The 6,945-nt window shown below is 42.2% G+C and overlaps 1 protein-coding gene across 3 annotated transcripts in view; it reads right to left on the reverse strand.

Moving 5' to 3' along the window:
* LOC139420319 (zinc finger homeobox 4) overlaps nt 1–6,744 on the reverse strand; it is a 137,113-nt gene extending 130,369 nt beyond the window's left edge. For 2 of the 3 annotated variants that reach the window (XM_071170286.1, XM_071170283.1), the window contains exon 1: nt 6,517–6,744. The gene's annotated coding sequence lies outside the window, so the exon portion shown is untranslated. Of the gene's footprint in view, nt 1–6,275; nt 6,424–6,516 lie in introns of those variants that run through there. The other variant, XM_071170284.1, reaches the window with a different exon arrangement.
* Between the last annotated feature and the right edge of the window lie 201 nt (nt 6,745–6,945).

Here is a 6,945-nt window from a genome sequence, read left to right on the forward strand (position 1 = left end):
TTTCTCTCTCTCTCTCTCTCCCACTCTCTCTCCCACTCTCTCTCTCTCTCCCACTCTCTCTCCCACTCTCTCTCTCTCTCCCACTCTCTCTCTCTCTCTCCTTTTCTTTCTTTCTTTCCTATTATACTTTTTAAAGGGGGGTTGGAGGAGTGGGGCCCCACCAACCAACCGACCAACCAACCAGGGGACATTAGACATTAGTCAGCACAATTAACCAGGTTTCCATGGCTACTAATGAAATTTGGCCACACCGCCACACCGCTTCCAGACGTAAATGAGATGGGCTCTTATGCGTATCCACGGCAGAGTGGACTGACTGACTCCAGACCCATTATCACTGACCTGTTTCACGGCGGTACAATGGAGCCGCTTGTATGTTCACTGCTGATCCTCCCTCACACTCACACACACACTGCTCACACACACATCCCTCCGGCGGTACAAGCCCCCTCTGCCTGACAATTTGCATATGTTAATATAATTAGCTGCTAATTACACTAAACTTGTGCATATTCACAAGCAGCTGCCCCCGGGAGCAACGAGAGGCTTGAACCATTCCAAGTCTTTAACCCCTTTCTCTGTGTGTGTGTGTGTGTGTGTGTGTGTGTGTGTGTGTGTGTGTGTGTGTGTGTGTGTGTGTGTGTGTGTGTGTGTGTGTGTGTGTGTTAGCAGTACTGCCCCAGGGTAGCCACAGAAAGCCCCCCTCTTTAAGACATTAAGCTTGGCTGCTCCTGACTGACTCCTTGGCTTTTACCCCTACAGGCCTCTAGGCCCTGGACCCACAGTACTGACGCTTCACAATCTCTCACACCAGGAACACACACACACACACACACACACAGACACACTTCTCAAACAACAGTATGTGTATACATGTACAGTAGATGTGTACGTTCTTCATTTTTCCTCATCATACCATTATGTCTGGCAGCATAAAACGCCTCGTTATAAACACATATGTTTTATATAAAATATAAAAAATATAAAACATAAAATAGTGCACATTTATTCCACTTTATTTATCATATTTAGATTTCCTCAAACACCACAATACGGATTATGGAGAAAGAAGCAGAAAGAGAGAGTCATCTTTAATACATTGACTCCTAAAAACAGAGTAAAAAAAAACCTCAAAATCAGAGTGAAACAAATCGCTGTGTGTGTTGTTTTGCTTTTCACTGAGTGACTATGGGAAGAGAAGCAGTGTGGAGGGTATTACACCGATGTGGATCTCTAACCTTACCTCATATCAAACATCAGTGTGCATTACAACCATTAAGGAGATCACTGACCAACACTAGCCTACACCTCATCACAAATTCAATTAAAGAGGGGAAAATGAATTGAAGGACTGAAGGAAAATGGAACAGGAAGAAAACAGAACAAGCAGAGTATCAGTGTTTTAGTTTTAATAATGGGATGTGGGAGGTTGTGCTTTTCACATCATAATGACAGTAAATCTTATAGGAAGCCAAGTGACAGTGCTGCTACGATTACAGACCTATTGTCTGTCTCCCTCTGTCTCTTTCTCACTCCTCTGTCCCTCTCTCTATCTATCTGTCCCTCTCTCTCTATCTATCTGTCCCTCTCTCTATCTATCTGTCCCTCTCTCTATCTATCTGTCCCTCTCTCTATCTATCTGTCCCTCTCTCTCTATCTATCTGTCCCTCTCTCTCTCAATCTGTCCCTCTCTCTATCTATCTGTCCCTCTCTCTATCTGTCCCTCTCTCTATCTATCTGTCCCTCTCTCTCTATCTATCTGTCCCTCTCTCTATCTATCTGTCCCGCTCCCTCTCTCTATCTGTCCCTCTCTCTATCTATCTATCCCTCTATCTATCTGTCCCTCTCTCTATCTGTCCCTCTCTCTCTATCTATCTGTCCCTCTCTCTATCTGTCCCTCTCTCTATCTATCTGTCCCTCTCTCTCTATCTATCTATCTATCTGTCCCGCTCCCTCTCTCTATCTGTCCCTCTCTCTATCTATCTGTCCCTCTCTCTATCTATCTATCTATCTATCTATCTGTCTATCTCTCTCTATCTATCTGTTCCTCTATCTATCTGTCCCTCTCTCTATCTGTCTATCCCTCTCTCTATCTATCTGTCCCTCTATCTATCTGTATATCCCTCTCTCTATCTATCTGTCCCTCTCTCTATCTGTATATCCCTCTCTCTATCTATCTGTCCCTCTCTCTATCTATCTGTCCCTCTCTCTATCTATCTGTCTATCTGCCCCTCTCTCTATCTATCTGTCCCTCTCTCTATCTGTCTATCCCTCTCTCTATCTATCTGTCCCTCTATCTATCTGTCTATCCCTCTCTCTATCTATCTGTCCCTCTCTCTCTCTATCTGTCCCTCTCTCTATCTATCTGTCCCTCTCTCTATCTATCTGTCCCTCTCTCTATCTGGCTATCCCTCTCTCTATCTATCTGTCCCTCTCTCTATCTATCTGTCCCTCTCTCTATCTATATATATATCTGTCTATCCCTCTATCTATCTGTCCCTCTCTCTATCTATCTATCTATCTGTCTATCCCTCTCTCTATCTATCTGTCCCTCTCTCTATCTATCTGTCCCCCTCTCTATCTATCTGTCCCTCTCTCTATCTATCTGTCCCTCTCTATCTATCTGTCCCTCTGTCTATCTGTCTATCCCTCTTTCTATCTATCTGTCCCTCTCTCTCTCTATCTGTCCCTCTCTCTATCTATCTGTCCCTCTCTCTATCTATCTATCTGTCCTCTCTATCTATCCCTCTCTCTATCTATCTGTCCCTCTCCATCTCTCGATCTAGGCTGGTCTTACATGAACAACGTTTAGAAAAATATCCCTAGCACGTATGAAAACCACACAGCTGTGTGACACACTCACCAGATGGTAGAGGAAGGAAGATTAAATAAGTGCACACACACACGCACACGCACGCGTGCGTGCACGCACACGCACACACACACGCACACGCACACACACACACACACACACACCTATGTCAGACAGAGAGAGAGACAGCAAGACAGACAGTCCTGGGTGTACTGTCTCTTAATGAAGGTCTGCAGGACCAGAGGAGTCACAGTCCATTCTGTTGACGCGAAATGACATGCGTATGACTATGGTAATGAATCTCTGCCTGTATAATTATACGGGCTACTGCTGCTAGCCCATTTAATGTACCTCTATTCATCACACACACACCACATATCAAACAACACATTTACAATTCCTCTCAGATACATTCAATTCCTTCCGTGAATTTTTATATTTGCAAAAGGACAAAAAATGAATAAAAGAGAATCCTATTCGGCTGTCTGGTGTGTACAAAGATATTCTGTTCACCCAACCGTGGCATTCAGTAATGGGGATTTGGAAATAACCTAAGTGTGTGTGTGTGTGTGTGTGTGTGTGGAGTTTCTCTTTAGTGATACCCACTACTCCGATTACCAGCCAGTCTTAAGTGTTCAACGGGACTCATATTTATTCCCTTTCTACCTTTAGTATTGTTGGTGGTCTTTAAGCAGCGATACTGTCCTCCCTACTACGGCCTATAGGGATCTACAGAAGAGCACATTAAAATGCAGGAAGATAGGCTTGTTGCAAGGCTCTTTCCCTCTTCGTCTCTCTCTTTGCAGCATAGGATTTTAAATCATCCGACCTCCCTCTATTAGAAGAGAGACTTATTGAGGTAGAAACCATAAAAAATGAAGGAGGGAAATTTAATCCCTGAAATATTGATTTGCACATTAATATCAGATAGACAGAGGGCGATGAGGCTGGGTGGAAATGACACATTGTCAACCTCTAAGAGAGGCTGGAGCCAATCTTCCTGCTGGATATGTCTGCACAGGAGAGTTATAGGAGTGTTTCACCTCTCTTTCTCTCTCTCTGCCCCTCTCTTCTCTTATCCCGTCTTCCTCCCTCTGTTCCCTTTCTCTCTGGTAGCACCTCGATCATGGCTGTAATGGTGAAATGTGTTTTACTGAGAAATATCATGTATCATAAACGGAAGAATAAAAAGCTATGTTGTGTGTGTTGACTACAGTGAAACTTTACACCATGAGCAGAACAACCAGGAAGGTATCTTGTCTTGTATGTTTTATACACACTAATAAACATGTTATTATACAGTACTAATAACCTTAATGCGCTGTTATAACCTGCCTCTGACTTGACCTTTTCCTACTGTAAGCATCTCGAGGAAGTCGGAAGTACAGGTTTTTAATAATGAACAACATGCTTCACTTTCTCTTCCATTGTCCTCCCAACCTGGCAGTATAGCACCAACACATCCTGAATCTCCTATCAATGCATGCTTTATACCCAGGCTAATGTGCTTCACACACACACACAAACACACACACACATACACACTTATACTGTTAATATAATAATTATAATCTTTATAATCTTTATAATCACAGAAAAAAGAAACAAACAAACTGAATATCTTCTTCATTGCCTTAAGAATGGGACTGAGAGAGATGGAGGATGTGGCCAATGTTCTGTGAGACAATGACATCGTTAATAGGGATGAAACGGCAATGATATTGTTCTATTTCCCATAATGTGGGGTTTTTAACAGATTAAATGGAGTGTTACCATAGTTGATCAGAAATACAACATTAGTAGCAGACATGAAATGAACTACACTACACTGCCCTCGTCGTTATATAGCTTAGCATTGAACCCATTGCTCCCAAATCACCAGTATTCAGACAAATGTTTAAAGGTATCAAATATATCAAGTTTAATTCTCAGAATCTATATTTATTTTTTAAATGCCATTCGTTGGAAATATCCCTAAAATATGTTAATCTTAGTCCCAATCCACTGTAGCAGTCTAATATTAATAATATGTATTATTGTTATAATTTAATTTAATACTTTATCCAAATAATTATATTCTAAATTGTTCTATTGTATAAATAATTTCTGCAGTCCTCATTGTTGCTTTAGCCCAACAATCCATGGAAAATCTCGTATTTCCATAAAATATAATATTTGGATGGATTTATTTCCAAAGTTATCTAAAGAACTATAAATATCAGAAAATAGCTCATATGATTTTTCCCTAAATCAAAGCAAAAACAGATACATTTAAAAATCGTCCTAATATGCCGAAGAAGAGAACGCCGTAGTTTAAATCCAGTCGAAAATCATACTGCTGATGTGCGGTGAAAGAGCAAGCAGAGAGCGCAAACATACACACTCATACACAGTGTAGCATAGCCTACCGGAGTTTGAGACTGCCTCTCGTGTCACCGTGTTTTTTCTGCTCTCTCAGTGCAAGCGATCGATGTCCCTATCATTGTCGTGTCCCAATCCCAGCCAACATTCTACCTCAAACCAGCCACCATGCAAAAAAACACCACAGCCCCTCTCCTCGACTCTCCTCTCTTCCCCAAGTTACACTAAACAATCACCATGCATCGACAACTCACCACCGAAGTCTGGGGTAAAACCTCATCACTGGCAATGGAAGGACAATTCATTATGTGGAGAAAAAATATGACCCCACCAAAGCGAATGGAGAGAAAATGGATCTTACGTTTCGGCAAGAGGACAGGAGTAAAGCTAAAATAGAACCTATATTCAAGAGTTTGGGCCTCTTATGCTCTTTTTTCCCGGTGCCTGTTTTAATATTTTGTCAAAGAGAAATAAGAACCGTGAGTTTTTGGCTCCAGGGGACCTGCGTGCTATCAGTAGCCAAACGACTGGTCTCCTCTCTCGGCGACACAGCCACCCACGCCTCCGTGTATGTCTACTCTTTTAGACGCAGCAGGTAACAACGAATTTATAGGACCGTTATACATTGATATGCATATTATCGTCTAAAAATTCATTTAATGGATCTTTCTAAACAATATATAGGATAACGTGGAAATCGTGTTGCTCTTCGTGTCACTTAAGAATGCACGGTGGGTGTTACATGTAACAATAACGTGAGGAAGAGCTCGACATTGTCAGAAAATATATGAATGGATACAATGTAGCCTAACTGCCAGTCAGTTCCAGCTTTTATAAGTGGTCCAGCACTGGAACCAAACAGAACACTTTCACGGAAAACAGGGAGAAAAAAAGTCAAGTAGCCTAGAAGACCACGAAAGATCGGACCTCGCGACGTTTAGTCTAGCGCCGTAATTAACCATGCCACACCGGGGGAATACGTGATGTCGTGTAACGATTTGTTTTACGGTGTATTGGACAGACCGTATGGCATACAATCAAAATCAGACAAACCCTAGTAAACTTTGGGCGCAGATTTGGCGGAGGTAGCACTGATACTCACGTAAAGGCGTTCGTCTGTCCCCTGACAGTTCTTCGCTAGTAAAACCAAAGCAGGACTTCCACAAACACCTCGATAGGCGATGTTTTCCAAGGCAAAGCCACTCACGAAAACATACCGCATGAAAACAGCTGTTATGCGCGGAGCGCTATTCTACGGGATCCACTAAGAAAGATAATCGATACTTGACCTAAATTTAACACCAACTAGCCTACTCAATAAAAGTTATAGAAAAAAAACTTACTTTCTTCGCCCCGCAGTTCACTCCCCTACGCCTCTTGCTTTTGGTTTGAAAACAGTCACATCCAATGGTTGCGAAATATGATAACACAAAAATTGAAAAACGGGAAAAATTTATAATCCTCCCAACTTTATTGGAAAAAATATACAAATGACAGGCGGTGTGAAAGCTATCCTTTGGGTCCGATCGGTGGAAGATGTGTCGACTGCAGCCTCGCAATTACGGTTGTGGAGGGGTAGAGAAACGGCGGAAGGGAAATGAAAATCCGATATGTCTTTATTCTGCTAATTATTATCGTTTTAGCCCTGTTTAAAAAAATGGCTGATTAAGTTGAGTGCGCATGTCTTTGTGTGTCTATTCCCGATATGCACTCTGGGAATGGAAGAGAGAGGGCGAATGAGAGAGGGAGGGAGGGAAAGAGAGAAAGAGAGA

This window comes from Oncorhynchus clarkii, chromosome 11 (assembly GCF_045791955.1).
Source record: "Oncorhynchus clarkii lewisi isolate Uvic-CL-2024 chromosome 11, UVic_Ocla_1.0, whole genome shotgun sequence".
Classification (NCBI taxonomy): Eukaryota; Metazoa; Chordata; class Actinopteri; order Salmoniformes; family Salmonidae; genus Oncorhynchus; species Oncorhynchus clarkii.